This window comes from Pleurodeles waltl, chromosome 8, assembly GCF_031143425.1.
Source record: "Pleurodeles waltl isolate 20211129_DDA chromosome 8, aPleWal1.hap1.20221129, whole genome shotgun sequence".
Classification (NCBI taxonomy): domain Eukaryota; kingdom Metazoa; phylum Chordata; class Amphibia; order Caudata; family Salamandridae; genus Pleurodeles; species Pleurodeles waltl.
This window is the reverse complement of record NC_090447.1, coordinates 1229780426-1229805063: the sequence shown is the minus strand read 5'-3', so window position 1 is coordinate 1229805063 and position 24638 is coordinate 1229780426. Positions and strand designations below refer to the sequence as shown.

At 51.6% G+C, this 24638-nt stretch overlaps 1 protein-coding gene across 1 annotated transcript in view; it reads left to right on the top strand.

Moving 5' to 3' along the window:
- The window catches only part of EXOSC8 (exosome component 8), a 293056-nt gene that overhangs the window by 107058 nt on the left and 161360 nt on the right, over window positions 1–24638 (top strand). The gene's annotated exons all lie outside the window — the stretch shown is intronic.

The window sequence follows — 24638 nt, the reverse complement described above, 5'->3', positions numbered from 1 at the left end:
AGACCAGCACGCTTTTCCTATAAAAGAAATGTTGTTCTTGCACAAAGAAACAGTCTGAAAAGGCATCTGTACAACCTTTGTATCATGTTTGCCCAAGACACATACCATACATGAATGCCACCTCTGCCAAACAATTTTAATGGACTCTTTGGAATAGGGAGGATAATATACAGCATACTGGGAGGAAGGGGGCTAAGTTGTCAAAATAAGATGTGCTCACTCAGACCCTAGTTCAGGATTGTAGTATTTTGCGTTGGGTGAAGGGGAACCACCTCCCTATTGGAGCGTGTTGACAAAATTTAATTCAGAGAAACAACGCGATTTTGTTCTCACAGTTTTGTGTCACATTCAGGGGTACTGCCTATGCATACTATGTAGTGGATTCCAGCAGAATGTGCCACTAACTATTTGCCATTAGAAAATCCTTTAATGAAGAGCACCTTTTCAGCGTCCTAGTATGTAATATGGAGTCAGTAGTCACATGCTCACGGACGTATTGTTATTTGAGGGTTTTACTTCCTTGGGAGTGACCTCTGTTTTTGCCACTACTGAAAAGAAAACATCATCCTAGAAGATTACAGAAAGTCACAAACACTTAGGCCCTCATTACAACCCTGGGGGTCGGTGGAGAACTGGCGGTAATACCGCAAACAGTGCGGCAGTAAAAAAAATTGAATTACAAGCATGGCGGTGACCGCCATGCAAAACCGCCACTTCTCCACTCTGACCACCAGGGTGGTAAAGACCGCTGGTCTGGAGACTTCGGTCTCCAGCCCGGTGGCCGTCACTATACCGCTGGCGGTATCACGACCCTGCATACCGCCAAGGATTTCGTGGGGTTCTGTGCCGCCACGAAATCCATGGCGGTAGGCACTATCAGTGCCAGGGAATACGTTCTCTGGCACTGATAGGGGTCTCCCCCTCCCCAGAGTCCTCCCCCCAAACCCACAACCCCCCCTACCTCCCACCAAAGATGGTAGGACCCCCCTCCCCACACACCCCCACCATTGACACATGCACCCCCCCTACACGCACTCTCACACAACTACACATACAAGCACACATACTCGCACACATACACACAGACATACACAGGCATTCACGCACACATTTTCCATACACACAACACACACCCCCGCATGCATACACGCACTCACACACCCCCTCTACACACGCACACCCCCATGCACACACACAACACCCCCCTCCCCTAACAACGATCACCTTACCTGGCCCGGTGATCCTCTGGGAAGGAACAGGATCCATGGGGGCTGCTCTGCCGCCAGCTCCCCGTCACCAGAACACCGCCACACCAAATCATGGGATGTGATTAGGTGGGCGGTGTTCTGATGGCGTGGCGGTGGAGCAGCCTCCACTTGACCGCCAGTATGGCTGCTGGTGGCTCTCCGTCCGGAAAAGGGCGGAGGGCTGCCAGCAGTCATGATACACTGTGCAGAAAACCGCCTGCACTGCCAGTCTTCAGCACTGCGGTACCTCGGCGGTCTTAGTAAAAGACTGCCGAGGTTGAAATGAGGCCCCAAGGCTTAGAAGTCTCTAGTAAAAGTCCCAAGCCTGAGCAAAACGCCTTCAGGGTCATCTATGCTTGACAGAGGGTCAGTTACTCTGCCAGATTTGATGCTGGAGAAACTGTTTCAGCCATACCAGTTTTATCCTCAGAGGACCCACACTTCAATAAGCAGGGGGCCTACTCCCAGAAAGCATAACATCCCTAAGAGATACAGCTCTGACATCCGTTTGGTAAATTGATTCAATTTCTTCAGTAGGCATGTCTCCCTCAAAGGCCTCTACAGTAGATGTAATTAGAATAGTTCCTGAAGTGCTAGCTAGAGTTGAGACAAAAATCCTGTGTCTGCAATCTAGATTGGTTGGTGGCGATCTTTGAAACCCACCAGGACCAAGTCTTTTCAGACCTCTGTTACAGTTGATCCCTGGTCTTCTGTTTTCATCCATAGTTTTTTTTTCTAATGCCTGCTATTAAAATAGAAGTGCCATCAAATCTATTTTAAGAAACAGTATACATTTAGACCTCCTACATAAGAGCTGCTCTTCCTATTGGCTGACCTGAAGCCATATTCATTTATTACCTCTGTACTATGGAAACATGAATTTTGTGGCACATCAAACTTTGTAGCAATGACGGTCAAAGTTTCAGCTCTCCTAAGCCCATATGATAGAACACCAAGGGTGGGCGTGCAAAAATGTGGCAGTTGATGACCCAGACAAAAGACAAATCTTTCAGAGATCTTAACAACCTTTCTTTTATCAAAACAACGAATTAGGATGTTTACAAGCTCATGCCTATTGCCATGTGAAATGCATGTGATATCCCTCCTGATAGAAGCTTTCCAGCTGAGAACCTGATGTTCAGCAGCATGTTATGAATGTGCTTGTTTAGAGTAATGTAATCTCTGACTCTAAACTGATAAGATGCACATGTTTGAAAGAAGTTTCCTTTGAAAAGAGAGTTTAGAAACTTCATTGCAGAGGGACAGATAAGATGTTACACCAAAGGCTTCATTCCTCATTCTGGCAACAACAGAATCTGCAGCATATGCATCATTAGTGCAGATGAGGCATCTAAAAGCATGAGATGACCACCAACCTGAGCTTTGACAAAGAAACCCCCTAGCTATATCATATAGTGCCTCCTCGTTCCCACCTTCATTGTAGCTGTTCCAGTGGTGGGATGTTATTATTTCACCTAATAGATCAGCAGCAGTTTACAAAGAGCAGGTGATGTTTTGATTATTGTGCAAAGGAAGTCCGCACAATTTCAGTTTTCAAAAAGGATATGTTCACTGTGCCAGATGTCTGTCAAATCTTCCTTTATTTTTTATCAAGGACTCTGGGTGGCACAGCAAATACACAGGATGTAGATTTTTTTTTTTTAATGAATTGAAATCTTTCCAGCTCCATGATCTTTCATTCTAAAATCTGCCTTCTGCTTCTTTATAAATCTGTGGTGGCATTGACTGCACATCTCATGTGGAAATACATATGCAAAGGCGAGTACTTAAAAGAATCACTGAAATGCAAGCGTCTATGAGAAAGTGGTGAAAGATGATCAGACAGCACATCAATACTTTAAGATAGAGCTTGACAAATCTGCAGTCGATCCAAAACCCTGTCATGCTCAATAACATTCTGTATATTCATTGTTCTCCACACTCATCTGAAGAATGAGCCCGCTTTAAGAGTATCTGGAAGAGAGGGATGGGATTTGGGATGTCAAGCAGAGCATTTCTCAGGTGTCCCATCAGTCTCTTCTATGGCAGTGCTAGATCTTGACCACTGCGGAAAGAATTAATTTGTATCTAAGAGTTACCATCTATATAATCATTTTGTGTGCCTCCCTTGCAAGATAGGGAGCACACATGGGTTAGCTGACCAAGGACCTTTGTCTCAGAAAGAATCTTTCTACTACATCAGTCCATTGGAATTTAGGGGAAGCCATCTAGACCTGCAGTCCTTTCATCTCAGCATGAATTCCAGCCCAATTTTAATCCAGAAGACAGCTACTGGTTAGTTGCAGAATCTAGGAAGATCAGCATCAGGAACCCTATTTAAGAAACTCAAACTATATGGCATTGGTTGACTGCATAAACACCTGAAATACCTAATCCATCTGCAAGGTTTTTGTAAGGGCTGGGATGGGGCGCTTGAGCAGAGCTTTCAAGAAACTCATAATTGGTCGCATAGTTACCAGGTTGTGTTTGCCATTTTCTAAAAATGGTGTATGTGTCAACATTAACAATGCAAAATGCCCTAACTTTGCTACTAGGGTCCTCAAGGTCTGTTCAGTGGAAATGCCTTTTTTGAACAGTTGACGAGTGGTCTTTCATTCTGCTTTTCCTAAAAAGTGATTCTACAGGTTCTCATTAAGCTGAAGAGAATCAAAGTGGATGATTTGTATAATGCTAGAAAGGTGTTTACATTGATGGTTTTCCCTCAACTCTGCTGCTTTTCAGAGAGGCCATGCATGAAGTGCCCTGTAGTCTTGATTTCCTTTTTATTCTCCAACAACTGTAGTGGAGTACTCGCATTGATCTTGGCGGTCCTGCTCTGGAACCACTATGTGTCTGCTTTTGATTGAGTTTCTGCATGAAATGCCTGGAAAAATCTGGGAGGCTGTGAAGTCTGAAGAGGAGACAGTATTGCTATATAATTTCTAATTTGCCAAGTCTGGCTTGCAATTCTTTATAAAGGTAAATAATGAACAAAATAAAGAAAAATGCATTGCCAGATTTTCTTTTTGTTTAAAACTTAGTTTTATTGGTTTCAGTTAATTAAACAAAAGAACCATACAGTGCCAAAGAACAGTCACAGGCATATTGTTACCCTTGGTACATATGATAGGAGTGTACAATTTTGCTCTCTATAAAGTGATTGCCGATTAAGAGAAACAGGATATTGTACAGACATGATCTAAGCATTATTGTCAGGTGAACCAAGGCTTTTAGCTCAACCTTTTCAGAAGAATACAATTATATCACACTCAGTCGTCAAAAAGTTAAACAGGGTCAACAACCCCATCCACCTTATCCCTCTCCCTCGGATGAACTCTGAGTCCTGATCAGCATCCTCTTAGAGCTAGTTCTCTAACTGTGCCCATAGTAGATTCTTCTCAGCTGCTTTTTCGTCAGTGCGTGCAAGTTTCATATGTTGCTTCTCAGCTGCCCCCCATTCCAACAGGTCCACCAGTAGGGTATCTTTCAGCCGTTGGGATGCACCACCACTCCCAGTAGGCACGCTAGCAGTGTGAAGGGGATCTGCATCCCAACAACATTCTCAATACATTATACCACTAGTTCCCAATATTCCTGAACTAGACTGCGCTCCCAAGCTAAGTGTGAAAAGGTGGCCCTGATTTTACCACAGCATGCCCACTTGGCACCCCTGGTGGGGATCTGTTTTGTTCAGTTGATACAGCGTAATGTAAGTGTAATGCAAAAAGTGAAAATGCAACAACTTAAATCTGTGGTTGCAGGACAGTACACACCTGGTAGGCCCATCTCTCCCAGTCCACATCTGAGATTGGCTCACTCAGCTCCCTCTCCCAGGCCCCTCTTGCTGCATGCTGTTTGTGGTGCAGGCCTCCCCTAAGGCTTCAATAGAAGAGTGTAATGAGGTGGCGCCCATCCCTCCAACCGATCAGACTGTCCAGAACCCCAGAAGCACAGGGTGCCTCCGGGAACCCACTCCAGTGCTTCCTCGCAACACTCTGTAGCTTGGCATAATGTAAGAAGTGTGATGTCCTATTCCAGACATGTCCTGGGCCTCTTGAAAGGAGATTAAGGTCTCCACTGGATTTGTCTCCTGCAGTCTGACACCCTCCCGCCCTCCACTGCTCCATTGACATGTCATCTTCTATGCCCCTAAAGGAAGCTAGACCCCACAACTTTAGTTCTGTACTGAAGGGAGCTCTACGCAGGATCTTTCATACCACCTTCTCCCAAACCTGTGCCATGTTTGAGCACATATGGAACTAACTGGTCCGATCTACCTCCCCCTCATGAGTAGCTGGGGCAGGGTATCTCCACCCATCAGAGTTTCCATCAGTTATCAGAGTCCATCAGTCATTTAGCAGCATACTTCAGATGTCCCACAAAGTAGTATAGTTGTAAGTGGGAGACTGCCAGTCTGCCCTCCTCCAAATCCCTGTCCTGTCTGCAGAAGAAGCGACCTGTGGGAACAGGGAAATCTGGATCAGGTACAAGGAGCATGGCAGAAACACAATTTTTGCTATGGCAACCCTTCTTAGTACACAGAGTGGAAGCCTGTTCCAGAATTTGATGGATTTTTCGTGACCCGTCAGGATCCTATCAATGTTCTTGCTTTGGTGTTGAGCCTCTGTATGCTTGACCCAAATCCCCAGGTAAGTGAGCCCCTCCAGCTCCCAGTTAAGTCCCACATCTGGTATCTAATGCATTTGCCTACCTACCAATCTGGGCTCCCGAGGGGACCAACAGCAACTTGCAAGTGTTAGGCCCTCATTACAACCCTGGCGGTCGGTGAAATTATGACCATGGCGGAAAGATCTCAGATAGACAGCCACTTTACTACACCGACCGCCAGGGCGGAAACAGGCACCACGGTGGTAGTCGCTTACAGCCAGGTGGAAGTCAATGTTCTGCCCACCATATTATGACCCTTGAAACCGCCACCTTTTTCGGAGCGGTACCAACGACATCAAAAGCCTGGCGGGAATTGACCTCACAAGGGAAAAAGGACTCCCCTTTGGAGACACAGAGAAGAACCACAATGCCATGAAGCCCAAGCTGCAAATATTTCCCATGATATTTTACGTCCTGTATCACCACGAACACCAACGACGGTTAAGATGACCACGGTGAGTACAGCCACCTAGCACAAAGGGGAGACGGGGGAGGAAAAAAAGAGACTGACACACACACGCACAACACACACCTTCATCCCCAACACCATACACACAATCAGATGCAGTAATAAAACAAATTTTACCACGCACCCCCTCAGGAATAATGCAAGGACAACACGAATAGATGAAAGTGAGTGTAATAATATAAATACAGTAAAATTACTAACATTCAATCCAAAAGTATATACATATGTACAGTTCAAGGGAAACTGCCCAGTCCTCAAAGTGTATGGGCCACATGACAGAATCCAAGGCCCCACCTGTCTCCTGCACCAACACGGAGAGATCACTGCAGGGGCATCAGTTGGAAAATAGGCAGGCACCTCAGGGGGACGGAGAACGGGGGGCACCTCAGCCGGCAGATGGAACAAATCCACTGGTTCTGGAGGGGGCAACATGCCCTGTGCTTGGTCCTGGGGAGTGCAAGGCCACAGTCTCTCAACTGGGTGACTTGCCCACTGGCTCTGGGGGGGGGCAACATGCCCTGGGCTTGGTCCTGGGGCATGCAAGGCCATAGTCTCTCAAGTGGGTGACTTGCCCACATTCTCTGGAGGGGGCAACATACCCTGTGCTTGGTCCTGGTCCTGGAGAGTGCAAGGCCGCAGTCTCTCAAATGGGTGACTTGCCCACATGCTCTGGAGGAGGCAACATGCCCTGTGCTTGGTCCTGGGGAGTGCAAGGCCACAGTCTCTCAAGTAGGTCGCTTGCCCACTGGTTCTGGCGGGGGCATCGTGCCCTGTGCTTCTGATCCTGGGGATGATGGGGGTGAGTGGGTGGCATACCCACTGGTTCTGGAGGGGGCATTGTGCCCTGTGCTTTTGATCCTGGGGAGGATGGGGTTAGTGGGTGACTCGCCCACTGGATTTGGATGGGGCATCATGTACTGTGCTCCTGATCCTGGGGAGTGCAAGGTCACAGTCTCTCAGGTGGGTGTCATACCCACAGGTTTTGCAGGGGGCATGCCGCACAATAGCCCATGGACGCTGGACTACAGACCGTCCGCCGGCGGTGACAGCTGCTCAGTGGTGCTGCTGCTGGTGGCGGTTGTGGTTCCTGCCTGCTGGTGCCCTTGACCTTCCTGGCAGCAGCTGGGGCTTGCTCCTTGCTCCTCTTTGCAGCACTTGGGGCAGGCTCCTTGCCCTTCCTGACAGCAGCTGGTGATGGCACCTTGCGCTTCCTGGCAGCAGCTGGGGCAGGCTCCTTGCCCTTTCTGTCAGCAGCTGGGGATAGCACCTTGACCTTTTTTGCAGCACTTAGGGAAGGCTCCTTGCCCTGCCGGGCAACACTTGAGGATGGCACCCCTTCCTTGAGGCTGCCTGGTGCCCTGGATCCTTTACCACCACGAGTGGGTGTGGACACTACTGTGCCCGTGAACTAGGTGACTCAGGTGCTTGCCTGGGTTTTTGCCTCCCTGGCCAGACCTGAAGGAAGGTGGGGGAGGGGGAGGGAAGAGGTCAATAGTGGAGAGGAAAAGCTTTGTAGGTACACTGGTGTGGGAAGAGGGAGAAGGTTTGAGAGTGGAGGAAGAGGGAGTGGTTGTAGGAGGTGTCTGTCTGCTGTGTTTGGGTGCAGGTGCACAGGCTGGATGCTTTTGTGAGGTGGATGGCTGAGGGCTTGCGTTTGTGTACCTTGGAGGGGGGACAGACACAGTGGGAGAGGACACAGGACATGTGCATGGCTGTTGTAGTGGTGTCTGCAAGTAAGGTGTGTGTTCTGCTAGGTGTGGTGGTAATGCTGGTAGTGATGATGATGGAGTGCATGCAGGTGTGAGTATAGACGGAACTGGGAGGGAGGTGGAGGAGGAGGAAGAGGGGGACACAGAGGAGGCAGTGGATGTTGGTGTGTCTGCATCTGGATGGTGTTTGTGTGAGTGCCTGTGGGATGACGTGTGGTGTTTGTGTTTGCCATGTTCACTCTTGTGTGTTGTCCTGTGTGCATGCTCATCTGCCTGTGTGCTTGGGATAGGTTGGGGTTGAGGGGAATGGGATTGGAAAGAGGAAGTTGGAGGGGGAGGGTGGAAACAGGGACAATGGCTGCCATCAGAGAGGAGGCCAGAGCCTGGATTGATCTCTATTGGTCCGCCAAGCAAGTGTGAATGCCCTCCAGAAATGCATTTGTTTGTTGCATTTGGGCTGCCAGCCCCTGGATGGCATTCACAATGGTTGACTGCCCTACAGAGATGTATCGCAGGAGGTCATTAGCCTCCTCACTCAGGGCAGCAGGGCTAACTGGGGCAGGGCCTGGTGTGAAGGAGATCCTCCTGGGTGAATGGGCACAGACAACACGATGAGGGGCTGCTTGGGGGGATGAGATGGGGGGGCAGTGCTGGTACGTGGGTGGTGGATGTACCTGTTGCTGTGGTGGTCACAAAAGTGTATGCCACCACAAGGGTGCTTCCATCTGAGGAGGTATCTGTGCCCGAACTGTCCCCTCCTGTCTCCTCTGAGGTGCTCCCCTCGTCCTCCGTCCCACTGGTGCCCTCACCGTCGGTGGACGCTGCCTCGTGGGTTCTGTGGGGTGCAGCTCCCTCTGTCGCCGGTGCCTCTTCTCCTCCGCCATATGATGCTAATGCACATAAGGACAGGATGACAAAACAAAAAAGGGAGGGGGAGGAGAGACAAAGGATACACGTGGTGCACCAGCACCACCATTGGCGTACATACCACACTGACACACAGGGACCAGGCCTACGCACTATGCAATTGACTAACTACCTATGCTAGCCACCAGGGCATGGGGAAGGTCACATCCCACCAATTGCAGCATACCTGGGACCCACACAGCCCTGCACAGTAGAGGATACCTACAAGATAGGTAGGATGAATATCACTTCAGAACCCTGCCCAACATGGGACCTACTCTGCAATGTCAGGCCAGGCCTAGGTGCACCCACTGACACACATCCCCCACCCGGATACCGCCCTACCAGGCGTAAGTTGTAATGACTGGCACTGTACTCACCCCCTTGTAGCTGCTGTGATGCCCTCAAGTGCATATCCAGCTCAGGATAGGCCACCACCAGTATGTGGGCCATCAAGGGGGTCAGGGTTTAGATGGGCACTCCTTTCTCATTGGGAGACCATCCCCAGCTGGGGGCACAATGTCAGCGGAATTACCTTACTTTCACCTGTCCCTCCACATAGGACAGGTGGACACCATTTGGGGGGTGGGGGGAGGGGCAGGCCCTGGATTATAACTGCGTCACAGTTCACAATTCGACATACAGGACAAATGCCACTTAAACATTTAAAAATCAATCAATCAATCATTTGTTAAGTGCCCTACTCACCCGGTAGGGTCTCAAGGGGCTGTTGGGGGGGGGGCGGGAAACGGGGTGCTACTGCTCGTATAGCCAGGTCTTGAGACGTTTCCTGAAGGTCAGGAGGTCCTGGGTCAGACGTAGGTTGACGGGGAGGGAGTTCCAGGTCTTGGCGGCGAGGTGGGAGAAGGATCTGCTGCCGGTTGTGGTACGGTGGATGCGGGGGATGGTGGCGAGGGCGAGGTTGGCGGAGCGGAGCTGGCGGGTTGGATGTGGAAGTTGAGACTGTCGTTGAGGTGTGCAAAAAGAACAAGTGATGGACGGAATGCTGAACAATGTCAAACATTCACCCCCAGTGCAGAGATTTGGGCCTAAATCCATCGTTTTTTTGCTGCCTATGCCATTCCAGTTTGGACCCAGCCATATGCAAATCAGTCTTAACCCTGTTCCCCATGGGAACAGTCCAGCCCGAACTGCCAGGCCAGGTATTCCCTGGACTGGAAACAAGCACCCTGGGACCGATTTCGGGGTTTCACCCCTCATCAGCCAGGCTAGCTTGAATCCAATGGCACTTGTCGCCCCAAGTGGGAAGGGTATGCCCAGACGTGGGTCAAGTGCTCACTATGCCACCAGATACAAGCTAGCCTGGCTGAAGAGGGGTGATACCCCGAAACTGGTCCCAGGATGTTTGTTTCTGGTCCAGGGAGGACTTGGCCTGGCAGTTCGGGCTGGACTGTTCCCATGGGGAACAGAGTCAAGACTGATTTGCATATGGCTGAGTCCAAACTGGAACGGCATGGTGAGCAAAAAAACTGATGGATTAAACCCAGATCTGTGACAGGGGGTGAATGTTTGATTTGGTCCACATTCCGTCCATCAACTGTTCTTTTTGCATTTATCGTTGAGGTAGGCAGGGCCAGCGTTGTGGAAAGCGTTGTGAGCGTGGATCAAGAGTTTGAAGATGATCATCTTGTTGATTGGGAGCCAGTGAAGGTCTCTGAGGTGGCCTGAGATGTGTTCGTGGCGAGGGATGTTAAGGATGAGGTGTGCTGAGGTGTTCTGAATGCGCTGAAGTTTCCTGTGGAGCTTGGACGTTGTTCCCGTGTAGAGTGTGTTGCTGTAGTCCAGTCTACTGCTAACGAGGGCGTGGGTGACCGCTCTTCTGGTTTCAATGGGGATCCATCTGAAGGTCTTGTGAAGCATGCGGAGGGTGTTGAAACATGAGGATGAGATGGCGTTGACTTGCTGGGCCATAGTGAGCGATGAGTCCAGTATGAAGCAGAGGTTGCATGCGTGGGTAGTGGGAGCTGGAGCGGCTCCTAGTGTGGCAGGCCACCAGGAGTCGTCCCATGCTGGTTTGTTGGAGCCGAAGATGACGATCTCAGGGGTTCAGTTTGAGGCGGCTTACCTCCATCCAGTTTGCGATTGCGTGAAGTCCGTTGTGGAGATTGGTCTTGGTGGTGGCAGGGTCCTTCGTAAGAGAGAGGATCAGCTGTGTGTCGTCCGTGTAGGAGACGATGTTAAGGCAGAGGGATCGGACGATGTTGGTGAGCAGCGCCATGTAGATGTTGAAAAGGGTGGGGCTGAGAGAGGATCCTTGGGGTACTCCGCAGATGGTCCTGGTGGCTTTCAACAGGAACAGAGGGAGGAGGACTCTGAGTTCTGCCAGAGAGGAAGGATGTGATCCAGTCCAGGGCTTTGTGGCCTATTCCAGCATCGTGGAGGCGTGTGCAAGGTGTGAGGTGACAGACGGTGTCGAAGGCTGCAGAGAGGTCAACGAGGATAAGGACCACGGTTTCTCCTTTGTCGAGCATGATCCTGATGTTGTCGGTAGCGGCGATGAGAGCGGTCTCGTGCTGTGGTTCTTGCGGAAGCCGGATTGGGAGATGTCGAGCAGGCTGTTGTCCTCCAAGAAGCGTGATAGTTGGCTGTTGACTATCTTCTCGAAGACCTTCCCTGGGAAGGGGAGGAGGAAATGGGCTGGGAATTTTTGAGGTCTTCAGGGTCTGCCTTGGGAATTTTGGGCAGGGTTTTGTCTTCGGTGTGTTTCCAGGTCTCCGGGAAGGTGGCGGTCTCGAAGGAGCTGTTGATGATGGTACGGAGTTGGGGGGGCGATGATTTGGCTGGCTTTATTGAAGACCTGGTGAGGGCAGGGGTCGGCAGGTGATCCGGGGTGGATGGTGCTCATGGTCTTGGTGGTGTACTCGTCGTTGGTGTGGGTCCAGGCACTCATGAAGTTGGTGTGGCCTGGTGCGTTGGGGTTTGTGTTGGCGGCGGTGGTCCTGGGAATCGGGAAAGTGAAACTGCTGTGGATGTCCGTGATCTTGCGGTGAAAAAAGGTGGTGAGGGAGTTGCAGAGGTCTTGCAAGCGGGGGTGGAGGGGTTGGCAGAGCAGGGCTTGGGGTTGGTGAGTTCTTTGATAATGCTGAAGAGCTCCTTGCTGTTGTGTGCGTTGTCAATTCGTTCTTTGTAGAATATTCTTTTGGTGGTCCGGATGAGCTGGTGATGCTTGCGGATGGCAGTCTTGAGGGCGGCGTGGTTGCTCTCTGTTTGTTCTTGGCGCCAGATATTCTCGGTTTTCTGGCATTCCCGCTTGGGGGCCTGAAGGTCGGTGGTGAACCAGGGTGCTTTCTTGCTGGTACGGGTGTTGGTTGATTTCCTAAGTGGAGTGAGGGTGTTGGCGCAGTCATCTAGCCATTGTTTGAGGTTGAGGGCGGCGGCATTGGGATCTCTGGTGTTGGGTGGCGGGGCGAGGGTGGAGATCAGTATGTCCTTCGAGATCTTGTTCCAGCTGCGGTGAGGGGTCCGTTGCTGGTGGTGGTGAGAGGTGGGTTTCTGGAAGGAGAAGTGGACACAACAGTGGTCGGTCCAGTGGAGTTTGTGGTATGGGTGACGGTGATGTGGCTGCTGGTGGAGAAGATGGGGTTCAGTGTGTGGCCGGCTGAGTGGGTGGGCGTTGTGACGAGTTGTTTGAGACCGAGGTTGTCGATCAAGGCTGAGGAGTTGCTGTCGTCTGTGTTCTCTAGGTGAAAATTCAGGTCACCGAGGAGCATGTAGTCCGTAGAGGCGAGGGCGTGGGCGGGGCGCTGATTGTGTTGGCGATGGCGTTTGTAAAGAAATGGCTCCCTGTTGCAGTTACCCCCCACTTTTTGCCTGATACTGATGCTGACTTGACTGAGAAGTGTGCTGGGACCCTGCTAACCAGGCCCCAGCACCAGTGTTCCTTCACCTAAAATGTACCATTGTATCCACAATTGGCACACCCTGGCATTCAGATAAGTCCCTTGTAACTGGTACTTCTAGTACCAAGGGCCCTGATGCCAAGGAAGGTCTCTAAGGGCTGCAGCATGTCTTATGCCACCCTGGAGACCTCTCACTCAGCACAGACACCCTGCTTGCCAGCTTGTGTGTGCTAGTGAGAACAAAATGAGTAAGTCGACATGGCACTCCCCTCAGGGTGCCATGCCAGCCTCTCACTGCCTATGCAGTATAGGTAAGACACCCCTCTAGCAGGCCTTACAGCCCTAAGGCAGGGTGCACTATACCATAGGTGAGGGTACCAGTGCATGAGCATGGTACCCCTACAGTGTCTAAACAAAACCTTAGACATTGTAAGTGCAGGGTAGCCATAAGAGTATATGGTCTGGGAGTCTGTCAAACACGAACTCCACAGCACCATAATGGCTACACTGAAAACTGGGAAGTTTGGTATCAAACTTCTCAGCACAATAAATGCACACTGATGCCAGTGTACATTTTATTGTAAAATACACCACAGAGGGCACCTTAGAGGTGCCCCCTGAAACTTAACCGACTATCTGTGTAGGCTGACTAGTTTTAGCAGCCTGCCACAAACCGAGACATGTTGCTGGCCCCATGGGGAGAGTGCCTTTGTCACTCTGAGGCCAGTAACAAAGCCTGCACTGGGTGGAGATGCTAACACCTCTCCCAGGCAGGAATTGTCACACCTGGCGGTGAGCCTCAAAGGCTCACCTCCTTTGTGCCAACCCAGCAGGACACTCCAGCTAGTGGAGTTGCCCGCCCCCTCCGGCCAGGCCCCACTTTTGGCGGCAAGGCCGGAGAAAATAATGAGAATAACAAGGAGGAGTCACTGGCCAGTCAGGACAGCCCCTAAGGTGTCCTGAGCTGAGGTGACTCTAACTTTTAGAAATCCTCCATCTTGCAGATGGAGGATTCCCCCAATAGGGTTAGGATTGTGACCCCCTCCCCTTGGGAGGAGGCACAAAGAGGGTGTACCCACCCTCAGGGCTAGTAGCCATTGGCTACTAACCCCCCAGACCTAAACACGCCCTTAAATTTAGTATTTAAGGGCTACCCTGAACCCTAGAAAATTAGATTCCTGCAACAAGAAGAAGGACTGCCCAGCTGAAAACCCCTGCAGCGGAAGACCAGAAGACGACAACTGCCTTGGCTCCAGAAACTCACCGGCCTGTCTCCTGCCTTCCAAAGATCCTGCTCCAGCGACGCCTTCCGAAGGGACCAGCGACCTCGACATCCTCTGAGGACTGCCCCTGCTTCGAAAAGACAAGAAACTCCAGAGGACAGCGGACCTGCTCCAAGAAAAGCTGCAACTTTGTTTCCAGCAGCTTTAAAGAACCCTGCAAGCTCCCCGCAAGAAGCGTGAGACTTGCAACACTGCACCCGGCGACCCCGACTCGGCTGGTGGAGACCCGACACCTCAGGAGGGACCCCAGGACTACTCTGATACTGTGAGTACCAAAACCTGTCCCCCCTGAGCCCCCACAGCGCCGCCTGCAGAGGGAATCCCGAGGCTTCCCCTGACCGCGACTCTTTGAACCTAAAGTCCCGACGCCTGGGAGAGACCCTGCACCCGCAGCCCCCAGGACCTGAAGGACCGGACTTTCACTGGAGAAGTGACCCCCAGGAGTCCCTCTCCCTTGCCCAAGTGGAGGTTTCCCCGAGGAACCCCCCCCTTGCCTGCCTGCAGCGCTGAAGAGATCCCGAGATCTCTCATAGACTAACACTGCGAATCCGACGCTTGTTTCTACACTGCACCCGGCCGCCCCCGCGCCGCTGAGGGTGAAATTTCTGTGTGGACTCGTGTCCCCCCCGGTGCCCTACAAAACCCCCCTGGTCTGCCCTCCGAAGACGCGGGTACTTACCTGCAAGCAGACCGGAACCGGGGCACCCCCTTCTCTCCATTCTAGCCTATGTGTTTTGGGCACCACTTTGAACTCTGCACCTGACCGGCCCTGAGCTGCTGGTGTGGTGACTTTGGGGTTGCTCTGAACCCCCAACGGTGGGCTACCTTGGACCAAGAACTGAACCCTGTAAGTGTCTTACTTACCTGGTAAAACTAATCAAAACTTACCTCCCCTAGGAACTGTGAAAATTGCACTAAGTGTCCACTTTTAAAACAGCTATTTGTCAATAACTTGAAAAGTATACATGCAATTTTGATGATTTGAAGTTCCTAAAGTACTTACCTGCAATACCTTTCGAATGAGATATTATATGTAGAATTTGAACCTGTGGTTCTTAAAATAAACTAAGAAAAGATATTTTTCTATATAAAAACCTATTGGCTGGATTTGTCTCTGAGTGTGTGTACCTCATTTATTGTCTATGTGTATGTACAACAAATGCTTAACACTACTCCTTGGATAAGCCTACTGCTCGACCACACTACCACAAAATAGAGCATTAGTATTATCTATTTTTACCACTATTTTACCTCTAAGGGGAACCCTTGGACTCTGTGCATGCTATTCCTTACTTTGAAATAGCACATACAGAGCCAACTTCCTACAGCGTTGCAGAACTGTGGATCGGGCCTGGGGTTCTGTAGACAAGGGTTCCTCTCAGGGTGGTGTTGGCGTTGACATAAGTCTTGAAGTACAAGTGTTCGGCGCATCAATGGTGTCATGGGTGTTGGTTGAGATCCTGATGGTGCTCCTGTGGACTATGGCGATTCCTCCTCCCGGTTTGTTGGTGCGGTCTCTGCGGGTAATCTTGTAGCCTTCAGGGATGGCTATGGCGATGTTGGGTTCCGAGGAGGGGTTCATCCAGGTTTCGGTGAGTTAGGCGATGTCTGGGGAGGTTGAGGTGCGAAGGTCTCAGAGTTCGGCGGTGTGATTGTGGACGGAGCGGGTGTAGAGGAGGATGCAGCTGAAGTGGTTGTTATGGGTGGAGCTGTTGTGGTGCTTGGTGGCTTGGATGCAGGTGAAGTTGCACATTCGGCAGGAGAAGGGTCCATGGGTGTGCCTCGGGGAGACCTGGCCCAGGCGGTGGGGTGGCCAGGGTTGAGAGCTTGGAGTTCTTCGGCAGTGTAATGGCATCTGGTGACGTGGGGAGCGCGTGGACCAGGGGGGCTGGCGCTGGGCACGGTCCAGGCGTGGACGGGTGCAGATGGGCTTGTCTCTGGTACGTCTCTGGCAAAGCGGGTCGCAGGGGACGCAGGGGCGAGAACGGGGAGAGCAAAAAGTACCAAAAACCGAGAAATCAGCAAAATGGGCCAAAAGACGAGGAAAGGCACAAAACCGAGACAGAGCAGAAAAGGCACAAAAAGAGGAAAAACGGCACAAATAACAAAAGACAGATTACAGGACAGACACACAATACTTACAGCGACCACTAGACACCAGGGATGAGGCTCAGGCGGGTGCCTGCCGGTGGTGGAGGGCCTTGAACTCGCAGTGAGGGCGGGGTCGGGGGCCCGAAGGCAGACAGGAGGAGCTGCGCAGCGTGTAGAGTGAAACCTGCCCTTAAATCAGGTCAGGGGTCACTCTGTGCACCGTGCAGCGGCTGCCATTAAGAAGGGGAGGTGAGAGGGAGGAGCAGTTGGGAGGCTGGGAGCGGTGGGCAAATGGGGACGCGAGGGGGGTGGGGCCGCAGGGGATGCAGCGGCAGGAACGGGGAGAGCGAAAAGCGCCGAAATTGGCGAAATGGGCCTAAAGGCGAGGAAAGGCACAAAACAGAGAGTCGGAGAGCAGAAAAGGCACAAAAAGAGGAAAAACGGCACAAATAACAAAAGACAGATTACAGGACAGACACACAATACTTATGGCAACCACTAGACACCAGGGATGAGGTGCAGGTGGGTCCTTTTGGGTGGTGGAGGGCCTCGAACTCACAGCAGCGAGGGCAGGGTCGCGGGCACGGAGGCAGACTGGAGGAGCTGCGCAGCGTTGTAGGAAGTTGGCTCTGTATATACTATCTGAAAGTAAGCGATAGCATGCACAGTCCAAGGGTTCCCCTTAGGGGTAAGATAGTGGCAAAATTAGATAATTCTAATGCTCTATTTTGTGGTAGTGTGGTCGAGCAGTAGGCTTATTAGAGGGTAGTGTTAAGCATTTGTTGTACACACACAGGCAATAAATGAGGAACACACACTCAAAAACCTAACTCAAGGCCAATAGTTTTTATGTAGAAAAACATATTTTCTTAATTTATTTTTAGAACCACAAGTTCAAGATTTGAAGTAAATACATAAAATGCAAGGTACTCCACACAGGCAAGTTAGGAACTTTGAATTAGAGCAATAACGTATACAGTTTTTGTTAAAATGGCAATAAGCTATTTTAATAGTAGACACTGTGCAAAAATCAACAGTTCCTGGGGGAGGTAAGTATTGGTTAGCTTGTGAGGTAAGTAAGACACTTACAAGTCTCAGTTCCTGGGCATAGGCAGCCCCCTGTTGGGGCTTCAAGGCAACCCCAAAGTTACCACACCAGCAGCTCAGGGCCGGTCAGGTGCAGAGGTCAAAGAGGTGCCCAAAACACATAGGCGCCTATGGAGAACAGGGGTGCTCCTGTTCCAGTCTGCCAGCAGGTAAGTACCCACGTCTTTGGGGGGAAGATGAGGGGGGTTTTGTAGAGTACTGGGGGGGGACCCAAGTAGGCACACAAAACACACCCTCAGCGGCACAGGGGCGGCCGGGTGCAGTGTGCAAAGCAGGTGTCAGTTTTTGTATTGGTTTCAATGGAGGGACCCGGGGGTCACTCTAGCGGTGCAGGCAGGGCACAGGGGGGCTTCTCGGGCCAGCCACCGACTGGGCTAGGCAGAGGGTCGCCTGGGGGTCTCTCCTGCTCTGAGGTTCAGTTCCTTCTGGTCCTGGGGGCTTCAGGTGCAATGCTTGTTCCAGGCGTCGGGTCCCTTGTTACAGGCAGTCGCGGTCAGGGGGAGCCTCTGGATTCTCTCTGCAGGTGTCGCTGTGGGGGTCCAGGGAGGTCGTCTCTGGCTACTCACGGGGTCGCAGTCGCCTGGAAGTCCTCCCTGTGGTGTTGGTTCTCTGGATCCTGAGCCGGGGACGTCGGGTGCAGAGTGTGAAGTCTCACGCTTCTGGCGGGAAGAGTGAGATCTTTGAATGTTGCAGAAAAGTTGCAATATTGTTGCTGTTTGTTGAGCAGAGCCGGTGCTCACGGGAGTTTCTTGGTCCTTAGGTTCAGGGCAGTCCTGAGGCTTCATAGGTCGCTGGTCCCTGTTGGATGCGTCGCTGTTGCATTTTTTCGAGTCAGGAGACAGGCCGGTAGGGCTGGGGCCAAAGCAGTTGTCGTCTTCCGTTGTCTCTGCAGGGCTTTCAGGTCAGCAGTTCTTCTTCTTGTTTCAGGTTGCAGGAATCTGATTTCCTGGTTTCTAGGGGGCCCTAAATACTAAATGTAGGGGTGTGTTTAGGTCTGGGAGGGCAGTAGCCAATGGCTACTGTCCTGGAGGGTGGCTACACCCTCTTTGTGCCTCCTCCCTGAGGGTAGGGGGGCACATCCCTAATCCTATTGGGGGAATCCTCCAAACTTAAGACCGAGGATTTCTAAAGGCAGGGGTCACCTCGGCTCGGGGCACCTTAGGGGCTGTCCTGACCAGTGGGTGACTCCTCCTTGTTTTTCTCATTATATCCTCCAGCCTTTCTGCCAAAGTGGGGGCAGTGGCCGGAGGGGCGGGCATCTCCACTAGCTGGGATGCCCTGTGGCGCTGTAACAAAAGGGGTGAGCCTTTGAGGCTCACCGCCAGGTGTTACAGTTCCTGCAGGGGGAGGTGAGAAGCACCTCCACCCAGTACAGGCTTAGTTCCTGGCCACAGAGTGACAAAGGCACTCTCCACATGTGGCCAGCAACTCATCTGGTTCTGGCAGGCTGGCAGAAGCTGGTCAGCCTAACACTAGAAGTCGGATTGGTATTCAGGAGACATCTCTAAGATGCCCTCTGGGTGCATTTGACAATTAATCCCACACTGGCATCATTGTGCATAAAAGTTTGATACCAAACTTCCCAGATTTCAGTGTTGCCATTATGGAACTGTGGAGTTTGTGTTTGACAAACTCCCAGGCCATATACTCTTATGGCTACCCTGCACTTACAATGTCTAAGGTTTTGCTTAGACACTGTAGGGGCATAGTGCTCATGCACATATGTCCTCACCTGTGGTATAGTGCACTTAGGGCTGTAAGGCCTGCTAGAGGGGTGACTTACCTATGCCACAGGCAGTGTGAGGTTGGCATGGCACTCTGAGGGTAGTGCCATGTCGACTTAGTCACTTTCTCCCCACCGGCACACACAAGCTGTGAGGCAGTGTACATGTCCTGAGTGAGGGGTCCCCAGGGTGGCATAAGACATGCTGCAGCCCTTAGAGACATTTCCTGGCATCAGGGCCCTTGGTACCCGGGGTACTATTTACAAGGGACTTATCTGAGTGCCAGGGCTGTGCCAGTTATGGAAGCAAAGGTACTGTTTAGGGAAAGAACACTGGTGCTGGGGCCTGGTTAGCAGGGTCCCAGCACACTTTCAATCATAACTTGGCATCAGCAAAAGGCAAAAAGTCAGGGGGTAACCATGCCAAGGAGGCATTTCTTACAAGCGTGTAGAGTGAAACCTGGCCTTAAATCAGGTCAGGGGTGACAATTGACATCATGCATTGTTCTGTTTTGGCTTCAATGTTTCAGTTTGTGACCAGCTCCTCACTCGTTTGTCCCTTAAATTGCAACCGCTGCGGATGAAAAGGAGGTGGAGACATACCTCCGTGTACAGACCCCTGGTGGACTTGGCAACAATGGAGGACAGGCACATTATCCTCAACTACAGACTTGACAGGGCAGCAATAACGAATCTGTGTGCCCAACTGGAGCCTGACCTGATATATGGTATCCGTCACCCCACTGGGGTTCTATCCGTGCTCCATTGCTTGGCAACTGGTTCTTTCCAAGTGATAGTGGTCTTGGCAGCAGGTCACAGACAATGTTCTCAATAGTGCTGACCAGAGTGTTGTCTGCCCTGATTAAACGCAGGTGCAGCTACATTGTTTTCTACGCAGGTGGAGGATTTGGCCACTGTGAAGGCTGACTTCTATGCAATGGGACATATTCCCAACAAAATTGGAACTATTCATGGAACACATATTGCATCTGTTCCCTCCCCTCCCCCCGACAAAATGAACAGGTGTTCCGAAATCAAAAAAGTTATCATTCCATGAATGTCCAGATGATGTGCCTGGCGGACCAGTACATCTCCCATGTCAGTGCTAAGTATCCTGGGTCTGTGCATGATGCCTTTATCCTGAGGAATAGCTGCATCCCTAATGTGATGGCCCAACTACAGAGGCACAGGGTGTGGCTAATAGGTGAGCCCTGGTTCCAACCCAGTGGATGTTGGTGTATGGGTATGGTGTAGTCCATATAGGATGGTGTGTGGCTAAATGTTGTCCCTCCATATTTGCAGGTGACTCAGGTTACCCCAACCTATCATGGCTACTGGCCCCTGTGAGGAATCCCAGGACAAGGGCAGAAGAACGTTACAATGAGGCACATGGGCGTACAAGATGGATTATAGAACTTACCTTTGGCCTCCTGAAGGCCAGGTTTCGGTGCCTCCTAACAGGTGGATCCCTGTGCTAATCACCCAAGAAAGTGTGCCAGATCATCGTGGCATGCTGTATGTTGCACAACCTTGCCTTGAGATGCCATGTGCCTTTTCTGCAGGAGGAGGAGGCTGGAGAAGGCCGTGTGGCAGCAGTGGACCCTGTGGACAGTGAGGATCAGGAAGCAGAGGATGAACATGAGGACAACAGAATTGCAGTGATCAGGCAACAATTCCAATGAGACACCAGTAGTACAGTGTTACTTAACATTTCATTGTCATTATTTAGATTATCTTTGTCACTGGCATGCTGTTATTTCCCACTTCTGTGCCCACTCACTGTACCCTTTGTTAACTCATTTTGCAGATGTTGGTGCCCCACTATCGCTCCTGGTGTGATCACTGCAGCCAACTACAGGTCTTTCCAATGTGAACATTACTGTACATATGAAATGCAATGTTTGAATCTGGTTAAACAAATGCATACTTCAATCATTTGACATACTCCATACTTGTATTTTTTCAAAGGGTGTTTATTTAAGTGCTAATGAGTAGGGGGCAAGTGCATTGGGCTGGGGTGATGATGGAGGAAAGTCCAGGGTATAGTTCCAGTCTATTTGTAGCACAGGTGCATTGTCCAAGGGTGCATAGGAAGGGGAGCAGTTGCAGTTCAAGGTGGACAGGGTGACAGAGTGGGACACAAGGGTTACAATCAGGAGAGTCTCATCTCCTGGTGGGGGTCTTGGCAATAGTCTCTGGCCTCTGCCTGAATCGCAGGGAACGTTTGCGGGGTGGTTCTTCTGCAGGGGTGCTGGTGGCCTGTTGGTCCTGTGGCAGGGCCTCCTGTCCACTAGCGGCAGCGGAGGTGGAAGCAGTTCAGATGTCTGGCTAGTGGCAGGAGCCCGCTGTCGTGAGGCTGCCTCTCTCATAATGTTGGCCATGTCTGCCAGCACCCCTGCAGTGGAGTCCAGGGTGGTGTTAATGGCCTGCAAGTCCTCCCTGATCCCCTGGCACTGTCCCTCCTGCAGCCACCTATTCCCCTGCACGTTGGCCGGGATCTGACCCAGCGTATCCTGGGAATGTTGGTATGCTCCCAGGATCTCGGTGAGTTTCTCCTGGAGAGTCGGTTCTCTGGGCCTGTCCTCCCCCTGGCACACAGCACTCTTCCCAGTTTCCCTGTTGTCCTGAGCCTCTGTCCCCTGAACCGTGTGCCCACTGCCACTGACCCCAGGTCCCTGATTGTCTTGGGGGCGAGGTGTGCCCTGGGGTCCCGGTAGCGGTGGACACACTGCTGATTGACGTGTCGTGGCGACAGAGGTGTGGGTACGCTGGGTGGGTGCTGTAGTGGTGTTTCCTGATGGGGGAGACTCTGTGGTGGTGTGTGACTGTGGCTGGGTTACCGACTGTCCAGAGTACCCTGATGGGCCAGGTTGTTCATCCAGATCCAGGCTTCCAGAGTCGCTGTCATCACTGTGAGGGGACTGGTTTTTGCTGGCATCTCTTCTCCGGTGACATTGGCTGGGGTACCTGTGGGGATGTGAATGCAGTTTTATTGTTTCTGTGTGGGACATATTGTGCATCAGTGGGTTTCCCTCTTTGGCAGTTTCGCCTCCCCGATACCCACGACCATCGCTGCCAACCCCACTGCACCCAACCACACCAACCTCCTGGGTGCCTGGACCCACACCAACGACGAGGAAACCACCAAGACCATGAGCACCATCCACTCTGAATCACCTGCCGACCCCTACCCTCATCTTGACCTCAATAAAGCCAGCCAAACCATCGCCCCCCCAGGTCCGCACCATCATCAACAGCTCCTTCGAGACCGCCATCTTCCCGGAGAGCTGGAAACACGCCGAAGTCAACTCCCTGCTAAAAAAAAAAATCCAAGGCCGACCCCGAAGACTTCAAGAATTACCAACCCATCTCCCTACTCCCCTTCCCAGCGAAGGTCATTGAGAAGATAGACAACAGGCAACTATCTTGCTTCCTTGAAGACAACAGCCTGCTTGACATCTCCCAATCCGGCTTCCGCAAGAACCACAGTACCGAGACCCCTCTCATCGCTGCTACCGACGGCATCAGGATCTTGCTCGATAAAGGTGAAACCACAGCCCTCACCCCCCTCGACCTCTCGGCAGCCTTTGACACAGTCTGTCACCACACAATTCGCACATGCCTCCACGACGCTGGAATCCGCCACAAGGCCCTGGACATCGTCCTATCCCACGGCCTTAACATAGTCTCCTACACGGATGAGACACAGCTGATCCTCTGACTCATGAAGAGCCCTGCCACCGTCAAGACCAACCTCCACAACAGACTTCACGCCATTGCCAACTGGATGGAGATAAGCCACCTCAAACTGAACTTGGATAAGCCTGAGATCGTCATCTTCGGCTCCAACAAATCAGCATGGGACGACTCCTGGTGGCCTGCCACTCTAGGAGCCGCTCCAACTCCCACCACCCATGCACGCAACCTCGGCTTCATACTGGACTCATCGCTCACTATGACCCAGCAAGTCAGCGCCATCTCATTCTCATTCTCCTGCTTCAACATCCTGCGCATGCTTTGCAAGACCTTCAGCTGGATCCCTATTGAAACCTGAAGAACGGTCACCCATGCCCTCGTTAGCAGTAGACTGGACTACGGCATCGCACTCTATGCGGGAACAATGGCCAAGCTCCAGAGAAAACCTCAGCGCATTCAGAACGCCTCAGCATGACTCATCCTCAACCTCCCTCGCCATGAACACATCTCAGCCCACCTCACAGACCTCCACTGGCTCCCTGTCAACAAAAGGATCATCTTCAAACTCCTGATCCACGCTCACAAGGCTCTCCACGACGCCGGCCCTGCCTACCTCAACGAGCGTCTCAATTTCCACGTCCCGACACGCCAGCTCTGCTCTGCCAACCTCGCCCTCGCCACCATCCCCTGCATCCACCGTACCACGACCGGCGGCAGATCCTTCTCCCACCTCACCGCCAAGACCTGGAACTCCCTTCCTGTCAGCCTACGTCTGACCCACGACCTTCTGTCCTTCAGGTAGCATCTCAAGACCTGGCTATTCGAGCAGTAGCACCCCTCCCACAGCGCCTTGAGACCCTACCGGGTGAGTAGCATGCTTAACAAATGATTGATTGATTGATAATCATTGCCCTGGCAGCTTTTACTTGTGTAAATTGGTATCTGGGGGGTTAGCTGATTCTCTCTAGTGTGCATGCTTTGGTGATAGGTGTCCATGCAGGTCTGTGAGTGGTGTCCATGCATTGATATGGCATGCAGGGCTTGGCATTGGGATGAGTGAGATGTGATGGTGGGGTGTGTGGGAGGTGGAGTGGTGAGGGTGGAGGTATGTGATGGCATGCAGTTAGGGGGTAGTAGTAGTATAGAGTTCACTTACCAGAGTCCAATCCTCCTGCTACTCCTGCCAGGCCCGCAGGATGCATGATTGCCAAGACTTGCTCCCCCATGTTGTTAGTTGTGGGGGAGAAGGTGGGGATCCACCGTCAGTCCTCTTTACAGCGAGTTACTGTCTTGCTGCAATGTAATGTACCTTCCCCTATAGGGCTTTCTACCTCTTCTTGATGTCATCCCTGGTTCTGGGGTACTGTCCCATGGCGTTGACCCTGTCCACGGTCCTCCGCCATAGCTCCATCTTCCTAGCAATGGATATCTGCTGCACCTGTGCTCCAAATAGCTGTGGCTCTACCCAAATGATTTCCTCCACCATGACCCTTAGCTCCTCCTCTTAGAATCAGGGGTGTCTTTGTGGTGCCGTGGGTGTAGGGTGGGTGAGGGTGTGTAGGGTGATGTGTTGGGGTGTGTGATGTAGGGTGTGTGGGGTATAGGTGATGGTGTTTTTCTGTTGTCGTGATGTCAGTCTGTTGGCAATGGTTTGTAGTCGTAAGGGGTTGTGGGTAAAGTGGGTGTGTGTTTTATATTGCTGTGGGTGTGGTGTTTGTATGTGTCAGGTGTGTGTAGTTTGAATTATCCAATATGGTGTTGTTTTGTATGTGTGTGTGTATGTTGAGCGCAGCAGTGTGTACCGCCAGTGGTTTACCACAGTTGAATGTCTGCTGTGGTGATTTGTGGGTCATAATGTAATAGGCGTTGTTCTGTTGGC